The sequence below is a fragment of the Penaeus chinensis genome, chromosome 3, assembly GCF_019202785.1.
Source record: "Penaeus chinensis breed Huanghai No. 1 chromosome 3, ASM1920278v2, whole genome shotgun sequence".
In the NCBI taxonomy this organism is placed as follows: Eukaryota; Metazoa; Arthropoda; class Malacostraca; order Decapoda; family Penaeidae; genus Penaeus; species Penaeus chinensis.
In genome coordinates this window covers 20,274,169-20,281,570 of record NC_061821.1, presented here as the reverse complement: position 1 = coordinate 20,281,570, position 7,402 = coordinate 20,274,169, and the positions used below count along the sequence as shown (strand labels likewise).

Here is a 7,402-nt window from a genome sequence, read left to right as displayed (position 1 = left end):
ATTGAGTTATAATAACAATAGAAAATATAACAATATTTAAGACACTTTTTTTTTCAAAGACACTGCACAGAATTCTAAAAAAAACAAGTCATTTATATTTTTTTCCGAGAGGCATATCTCGCTGAAAAATAGGACTATTATTTTAAATCCATTCAGTTTATTTGAATATAAACTAAACCTTAGAGGTATATGTGTGTAATCTACTTTATTACGCGCCTGTCTCTACGTTCTTTTAAAGAATTTCCAAGTTGTGTAGTTTAACATGCACTATATATCATTGTTAATTGTATTATAAAGATGATTTCTCATTACCATATACCAAAGAAAAAAATACTCATAAAAAACGACAATAATGTTAATTATCATGATGATAGTAAGGATAGTATCTTTCAGTTTTCATGCTTACGAGAATATATTAATATTATTCATACAAAGAATATATTTAGCTATATTCTTATCATAAATTTTAATTGAACAAAAGAAATAAGACGATTAAGGTTTGATAATGAAGACTTTTAAACAATAACAGTAACTATACTATATACTAATAATATCACTATCTATAGTTAACGTTGTTAGTACTCTTTGGAAAAAAATATTATTGTTAATTTTGTATTATATTTCATACATGAAATTATATATCAAAATATTAATTTTATTAAAAAAAATCATCTTCACATATAAAATATTTATCAAAATATTGTTTCATTATAAAGTCATACATAATTTTTTTTCTAATCATGATATACTTTTCATCATAAAATCATTTCCATCGTAAAATAATTTTCATCATACATTAATCTTTATCATAAAAACATCTTCATATATAAAACAATTTTCATTATAATATATTTTTTATACATAACACAATTTTCATCATAAAGTCACATCTATAACAAATCCCCTACACTTCATTTCATGCAAATAGCAAAGAAGTTCCCAATATTATAAGAATGGCCACCGGACTCTCTTATTTGCCTTCACTGAGGCAAATTCCGCACGCAAGTGAGTCAAAATCTGCCCATTTCCCCGTAATCTGCGAAACCGAAGGCCAGATTTATCGCCTGACTAACCCGCCAAAAGACACGAAACGGAAACTACCACATCGGAAACCCTGTGTCGGAAGCTTCTTTCTATCATGCACATGGTTTCCGAGCTGCAATACTGATTCTTCTACTTATTAGAAGAGAGAAAACCGATGGCCTGCGTGACGTACCTTATTCTCTACTTCCTGACATATAGACCATGTCAGAGAAACCGATGGTCTGCATGTCCCTTCACTTCACTAGACACATAACTGATCATCTGGATGCCTCTCTCTCTCTCTCTCTCTCTCTCTCTCTCTCTCTCTCTCTCTCTCTCTCTCTCTCTCTCTCTCTCTCTCATGCACATGATCTGCATGACGCAGCTGATTCCTCTATTTCCCGAACTCACAATGGGGGGTAGCATTAGCCTTATTAAGTGTCGTAATGATATCTAAGGCAACAGGGAAAGGAGGGTCTATGATCTCCGTGACGTGTTCCTGCATCCCTTACGACTGTGGGTTATGATCGTGTGTTATGGGCGTGGGCGATAGGCGGTTATAATACTCGTAAATGTGTGCTTAGGCGGATGAGGATTAAGAGGCACGTGGGTCATTAGGTAGTTAGCAGGATAAGTAGATACTTTGATAGACAGGCAGAGGGGCCTCGATAGATATTAGGTTAGTGTGTGATGTATGGTATAAAATGCAGGATATTGACTCTTTTTAATTAATGAGAATGGTTATCAGTGAGATTTAGAAACAATGCATTTCTTAATCTCTCTCTCTCTCTCTCTCTCTCTCTCTCTCTCTCTCTCTCTCTCTCTCTCTCTCTCTCTCTCTCTCTCTCTCTCTCTCTCTCTCTCTCTCTCGTGTGCATGTGAACAGACACACAAAAAATGTATATGTAATAAGAAAGATAAACCCTTTTCCAGATAACTGACTTACTGACTTACTTGGAGATGTATAGATAGACTGACATTATAAATATAAACTTATAGGGGTACACTACTTAGTTCTGAACATAATACCCATACACAAAGGGTTTATGCCTTAAACCAATAAATCTACTAGACATCAATGATCATATAGCAATGTCATTCTCAAATTAAAACATTTACTATAAACGCTATACGTGGCTCCAGTTTTCTATATATACAGCAACAACAGTTAACAAGAGTATTTTCATATCACTTTAAAAGATCACACACTATATTCGTAGTCGTATATGCATCAGAGTTGGTAAAATAGCTCTTCATACCAGAGGTCGCATGTTAACTACGCAAGGGGAATAACTTATCTGATCCAGTGTCACGGTGATAATGAATAAATAAAAGACTCCTAGCTCTTGGAAACGGCTTCCAAACACACAAGGAAAGCGATAACGTCTCCACAAGGAACACACAGTACGTTTCTAGCCATCAAAGAGAGAGGGGGTTCTTCCAGAAATGTTGGGATAGTCGAAACGTTTGAGATGTTAAATACGAATCGAGCTCATGGGCTTTTAAAGAATCAAAGCAGCCTTATTGCGGGATGATATTAGAAAGATTAAATATGGAAGTGTATGAAGTGATTATTTCGGAGTGCAAGATTCATTTCACTAACTATCGTTAAGGATTTTTTGTGAGTATTGGAATTAATATGTAATTTAGTTTTTTAATGCTAATTACTTATCAAGCGAATGAAACAGTTGTGACTGAGAATTACCATGACTTTCATTACACAAAAGGACTTAAATTTAATTCTTGTTCCTAAAGATATTTCCTTATTTTCTAAGATGATTTGTGTTCAGACAATTGACGTGAAGTGTTTGCTTTGAAGTATTTGATTAATAATAGCGACAACAATAATACTAATAACAATCGACTCATATATGATAGAGAATCGACATATATTTTCCTTGGAATAAGAGAATCCGAAATATTAGTCTCCAATATTGTTTGCATTTTATTCAGTCGCATCCATTGTTTCATGGATTATATTGTAGTAGAGATATTAATATACTGAAAGGACGACTGAAAATCCTTATTACGATAGTTCCGATAACTAGAAACAGTAACAGTGACATTGATAACAGTAATGATGGTAGATGATGATAAACAGTGAGATGCAGTGACGGTAGCAACAACAATAGCAACATTAGCAAGTGTGAAAGTAGAGGTAGTTGCAATAACAACTTTTTTTTTCCAGCAACAACAGAAGTAGTAATATTTGCCACAACAAATAAATAATAGTAATCAGAAAGAAATCAATACTAGCAATAATGGCCTTCAAAACAATAAAAATAAGAGTAGTAATAGTAGTAACAGTAGCAAGTCAGTAGTAGCAATAACACATATACATCCCTTTCAAAGAAAATCCACTCCGTTCGAGCTAACAACTTGGGCATTTTATACATGTCACGAAAATGTATAAAAGACATAAATGTAAGTGAATATCTTCACAATACATGGGGTGCATTTAACCGATTTCCACCGGTTAAATACATATCTTGTACTGTGGAGATATTATTTCTCATTCATACCTTTTTCTGCATTTGTCACAGTGAATAGGGATTATTGTTGTCTGTTGCCTGACTTAGCTGTGTATTCCTCAAGGATGCGTGTTATTGTAGGGGTCCTGACTGCTAGAAGACGTGCGTGTATGTGATGAATAATATATATGTTTGTGTTGTGTGTAGGGGTGTCGGCTGCGTGTGAGCTTGCCTTTCTGTTTAGTCATTGTATGTTGTCTATGTAGTCTGTATGCTGTTTATGTAGTCTCTCTATGTTGTCTATGTAGTCATTCGGTGTAGTTTATGTAGTCTTTCTATGTAGTTTTCTGTTCTCTATGTAGTTTTTCTATGTTGTGTATGCAGTCTATATTGCCAGTGTAGTCTATATTCGTTTTTTCTATTATGACTGGGAAAGTTTATTTGTTTGATACCAACAGTATCTTCTCCACAAACATAACACGTCATATAAGAAAACAGATGTATTAACTATATTTAGAATCATTCGTTATATTCGTATCCCCCCCCCCCCCCCCCGTCTCGCCTTTATTTATTTTTTCCAGTGAATACACTTCAGTCTTTTGTATTTTGTTTTCCCTTCCCTCGTTGATTGCTTAGGAATTATTTACGTAGCATTCAGTCTCATTTATGAACATTTACTTTAGATGCTGTAACACTGAAGGATTTCATACTGACAGGATATTATGTTCCACAGAATGACGAAACTATAAATATTCATTAATATTTCAGTTACTAATTATTATTGATAATATTAATAATCGTAACATTATTTATTACTTTTGCTCTTACTATTATTATAAGTGAAATTATAGTTATTATAGTTATTATTAGTCATAGTTACTTTTACCACTATTGCTTTCTGTGAATTTGCCTTTGATCATTGTTAATATATATATTTACCATTGTAATTCAACAGAATTATCTTATTTCATAATCATACATAATTATACTTATTTTATTTATTGTACGCAGCCTCGCCATGGACTCTAACGGAGACCTGCCGACTGAAACCCCGTTCACTATTTCCGGGTCGAATGGAAATGATCACTGGCAACGGGGTGGTAATGTGGTGAGGCCTGCGCAGGTGAAACACGCCTTTGAACAACCTGGATTTAATACAGTGCAGTCAGACATATGCCCGGCCTGTAGGGTTAGTATTGGGTATATGTAAGAGGGAAGGGTTATATGTGGAGTGTCGTGAGCGGGCGGCGTGTTGGTATTCCGCAAACCGTTGCCGTTGTGCTGGTTTATTATTATGTTTTCTGTGTCCTTGCCTTTCTTTTTCTCTTTATCTGCCTGCTTGCCTCCCTCCCTCTCTCTCTCTCTCTCTCTCTCTCTCTCTCTCTCTCTCTCTCTCTCTCTCTCTCTCTCTCTCTCTCTCTCTCTCTCTCTCTCTCCCTCTCTCTCAAATAGTTTTTCGTTCGAAGTGTATAGGTTAACGTGCGTGTCATTCTACTGCACCAGTCAACAGAAAGGAGTTGGAAAGGCTCTCCATATATATTGAAAGTCCTAAGTTTATATCTCGCGAACGCACGCACGTACGCACATACTTACATACATTCACACTCATACGTATACTCGTACTCGCACTCTCACTCACTCGCACGCACACTCATACTCATACTCTCACTCACACTATCACTTTCACTCTCACTCTCTCTCTCTCTCTCTCTCTCTCTCTCACACACACACACACACACACACACACACACACACACACACACACACACACACACACACAAACACAAACGCGCGCGCGCGCGCACACACACACACGCGAGCTAGAACAAACATGGAAATTAATTTTCTAGTATAAGTTTCTGAAGATGTTTGTGTGTTTTAGATGAAACTTAACGATACCTATAAATGAAAGTTTTGCACTTGGCTATTTCTTGTTTCTTCCTAATTCATTTTGAGAAACGAGAAAGAAGAAAAAGAAAGAAGGAAGAGAAGAAAAAGAAGTAAGATGAAAAAACTGAGAAAAAAGGAACAAAAGACAGAAAAATGATAAATAAAAAGTAAGAGGAGGAGGAGGAGAATAAGAAGCATAAAAAACGAAAGAAAATGTAGAACACGAAAACGAAGAAGGTGAAGATGAAGAAGAAGGAGAGAGAGAGAGAGAGAGAGAGAGAGAGAGAGAGAGAGAGAGAGAGAGAGAGAGAGAGAGAGAGAGAGAGAGAGAGAGAGAGAGACGCACGTAATCCGCACACATCCGTTCACGCAAGACAGATATGGAATACCTAAAATGGCGGCCTCATGATATGGCAACACCCGCGGAAGGTGCTTAGTTTAAGGTGGTCACGAACATTTTGTCCTTTTCTACTTCCAATGGTTGATAAAATCATTAAATGATATGCGCAGAGCGTGTTTCAAGTGTTCATAAATAAATGAACACTCTGAAACACACTTCACACATCTTTTATTTAATTTTCAAGTAACTTCATAAAATTGCTGTATTTAAATAATGAGTTATGTGGTCTGTTAATTATTCAGTGTCTTAATGTCAATTTGTCATATAAATAATTTACAAGAAACAAGTGTTCAAAACTTTATAGACCAGATATTGTAAGTACACTCATGCCTCATTAAACTATATAAACACTCGAAAATTATCTCACACAAATACATCTATTTATATTAAACTATTTTAAAACTGTTATAACTTTACAATTATACAAACAGACCTACTAAAAGAAACTACCTTTTTTTCTAGACTGGGACATTGGAACCTGACTGCACAGCCTTAACAACGCTTGCCTGCTGCCTGCTTGGACCCTGTTCTGCACCCTGCTTTATGCAAAACAGATGCCCCAGATGTGGCTACCTTGATAGCTCAGCGTGCTGTTAAAAGAGTCTCATGGCTAGATCAAGGAAAAGCTCTTAGCTTGGATAAGAGCGAGGATCATTATTGTATAATATTTGTCTGTTGTTTATATTTTACTTTGATGGAAGCTGGTCAGGGTAAGTGATTTGAGCTTGTGTCTTTGTGAAGAACTATTTGAAAATGTGTTGATAATGGCCAAAACTAGATAGTAGACAGAGAACACAATTCATAATCAGTGCCCTCTTCAAAGTTAAAAGAATAAAAATAGAATAAAAATAAAATAATAAAATATAATAATGATAACCATACTAAAATAGGGAAAGCTATGATGAAAACACACTACTGCTGGTGAAGTTAGTATTACTACAAATAGTTAATAAGGACGATTGAATACTAAGTTTTCACAATGGAGAACGTGGTATTTATACGTAATTATAATAATACCATGTTATTGCTATGAACTTAAATTTATGCAAATATGCTAAGTACAAAAACGTTAATATTAATGACAGTAATTATATGTTTCGTATTCATATCTACGTAATCATACTGTAGTTGGATTTTTACTTATAGGCAATAGTGTATTTTACAAGCCCACGAGTTGTTTTTCAACTAATATATTATTTTGTTATGTGGAAAAAATGTTAGAATAAAAGTTTTAACTGTTTTGTTTTCCATCATTTACATACAAACAGTCTGTCTGCCTATCTATCTATGTATCTATCTATATAATACACAAACACATATATGTGTGTATGTGTGTGTGTGTATGTGTGTGCGTGTATGTGTATTTGTGTATGTGTATGTGTATGTGTGTATGTATATGTGTGTGTGTGTGTGTGTGTGTATGTTTGTGTATGTGTATGTGTAAGTGTAAGTGTATGTGTGTGTATGTGTATGTGTGTGTGTATGTGCATGTGTATGTGTGTGTATATGTGTGTGTGTGTGTGTGTGTGTGTGTGTGTGTGTGTGTGTGTGTGTGTGTGTGTGTAAGTGTAAGTGTAAGTGTATGTGTGTGTATGTGTATGTGTGTGTGTATGTGTGT

The 7,402-nt window shown here is 35.0% G+C and overlaps 1 long non-coding RNA gene across 1 annotated transcript; it reads left to right on the top strand.

Moving 5' to 3' along the window:
* Window positions 1–2,520: 2,520 nt before the first annotated feature.
* Window positions 2,521–6,949, top strand: LOC125038161. The gene is made up of 3 exons (XR_007116013.1): window positions 2,521–2,644; window positions 4,506–4,683; window positions 6,247–6,949. It is a non-coding gene; the product is annotated as an uncharacterized LOC125038161 (long non-coding RNA).
* Window positions 6,950–7,402: the final 453 nt, after the last annotated feature.